The sequence below is a fragment of the Prunus avium genome, unplaced genomic scaffold, assembly GCF_965620075.1.
Source record: "Prunus avium unplaced genomic scaffold, drPruAviu1.hap1.1 HAP1_SCAFFOLD_44, whole genome shotgun sequence".
NCBI classification, from domain to species: domain Eukaryota; kingdom Viridiplantae; phylum Streptophyta; class Magnoliopsida; order Rosales; family Rosaceae; genus Prunus; species Prunus avium.
Window position 1 is genome coordinate 197501 of NW_028276902.1, and position 2500 is coordinate 200000.

Here is a 2500-nt window from a genome sequence, read left to right on the forward strand (position 1 = left end):
GCGCGCAGCCTGTGCGCGCAGCTTGCGCATCTGTCGACAGTGAGGCTAGCGAACTTGTCCTGCCATGGCATGCGCTGTGCGCAGCCTGTGCGCAGCGTGCACGCAGCTTGCGCATCTGTCGACAGTGAGGCTAGCGAAACTTGTCCTGCCATGGCATGCGCGGCGCCTGCGCGCAGCCTGCGCGCAGCATGCGCACAACATGCGCACAGGCTGTGCGCAGCGTGCGCGGAGCTTGCGCGCAGCTTGCGCATCTGTCGACAGTGAGGCTAGCGAAACTTGTCCTGCCATGGCATGCGCGCAGCGTGCGCGCAGTCTGTGCGCAGCATGTGCGCAGCCTGTGCGCAGCGTGCGCGCAGCTTGCGCATCTGTAGACAGTGAGGCTAGCAAAACTTGTCCTGCCATGGCATGCGCGCAGTCTGCGCGCAGCATGCGCGCAGCATGTGCGCAGCATGCCGGCAGCATGGTTCCAGGTTTTTTCAAATGTCGACAGAATTTTTCAAATCTTGTCAAACCCCGTTTTTATTGAAATTTCCTCGCACAATAAGCTCCCCATAAGTAGTCTATGATTTTTAGGACCTTCTCCAACTTACAAAACTAAAAAATTCCTCCCGGATTTGTTTTAATGATTTTTTCAATTTTACGACTTCTAAAACTAATAAAAAATACTTCCCGACTTCAAAAATTTATGAAACTTTTTCCCATCATAGATTGCATGTTTCTTAGTATCCCTGCAAAAAATCACGTCCAAATACCTTGTATTGAATTATTTAGAGCCCATTATGACTCCTCGCGCATAGGTGATGTCTCTTCCTGTCAAAGGGCTAAATGCATAAAATGCTATATAGGGGGGTGTGTGTTGCCTGCATATGCATGGCAGCCCATGCCTTCCTAGCTGCAGCCCCCTTCCCCCACGCCACACCCATGTCATGTTGCCTCGATATGTTGCCTCGGTATTATGGGTTTGGTGTCGGGGTCGGGGGGCTGCCACCCATGGCGGTGGTGGCCGGAATCCGGCCGCCGCCACCACGCCGCCGCCATGGGTGAGGGAGGAAAAAAAAGGCGTGGAAAGTTGCGAAATGGGGTTGTCTAGGCTATTTTTTGGCATGGGAGAGCATGGAGTGCTAGGAACTCCTTCTCAAATGCACGGGCATGTCGACCACAACCTCATTTCGCAACAACAACCACCCGTGTGGGGTGGCGGTGGGTGGATAGTCGCGGATTGGGGCTTGCCAAGCCAATGTTTTCAAAAAATTTCATCAAAATTAAAAACAAATGTTTTGTTGCCTTCGGATTTGTGGGCGAGCGGCGAGTCGGAGTGGAGCCGGTAAAGTTTAACCTCGGTGTGCACGGTTGTTTTTAGAAACTCAATCCAATGCCGGGGACGTTGAAAGTGACGCTCTTATGAGTTGCAAACCCGCAAGATTTAAAGAACCTTTTCAAAACAATTTCAAACCAACAAGATTTAAAAACAGAAATTTTCATCAAAATGAAAAACAAATGTTTTGTTGCCTTCGGACTAGTGGGCGAGCGGCGAGTCGGAGTGGAGCCGGTAAAGTTTAACCTCGGTGTGCACGGTTGTTTTTAGAAACTCAATCCAATGCCGGGGACGTTGAAAGTGACGCTCTTATGAGTTGCAAACCCACTAGATTTAAAGAACCTTTTCAAAACAATTTCAAACCAACAAAATTAAAAACAAATGTTTCGTTGCAAACAAATTGTGGGCGAGCGGCGAGTCGGAGTGGAGCCGGTAAAGTTTAACCTCGGTGTGCACGGTTGTTTTTAGAAACTCAATCCAATACCGGGGACGTTGAAAGTGACGCTCTTATGAGTTGCAAACCCACAAGATTTTAAAAACTTTTTGAAAATGTTTCTTCTAAATGACACATTTTGATCCTTGGCAAGTGCTCAATCCGTAACTATCCAATCACCGCCACACCACACCGGTCGGGAGTGTGTGAATGGTGTGCTTCCCGGGGTTGGCATAGATAATCTTTCGCATCGACAATCTTTTGCATGCGAGGGAATGTCTATGCCAACCCCGGGAAGCACACCATTCACCCACTAGTTGTGGGCGACGATGGGTTGGCTTCAAATGAATTTTTGCTTGGGGTTGTCCTCGGTATGCTTTTGTGTTGGGAGTACGGCCACCAAACCTTCTCAATGCACGGGTATGTCGAGGATGGCTTTCGGCGGGGTTGATGAAGAAGCTACCCAATTCTCGGCCACACGAACACATGGTGACGATGCGTTGGCTTCAAGTGAGCTTTAGCTTGGGGTTGTCTTCGGTATGCTTTTGTGTTGGGAGTACGGCCACCAAACCTTCTCAATGCACGGGTATGTCGAGGATGGCTTTCGGCGGAGTTGATGAAGAAGCTAGCAAATTGTTGGCCACTCTCACACGTGTGGGGGTAGGTTGGCTTCGAAAGAAGCTATCCAATCCTCTGAGTGTGCGGTTGAGCTATGATTAAGATTGTCTAGGCATTGCTTGTGTGTGCAAGGT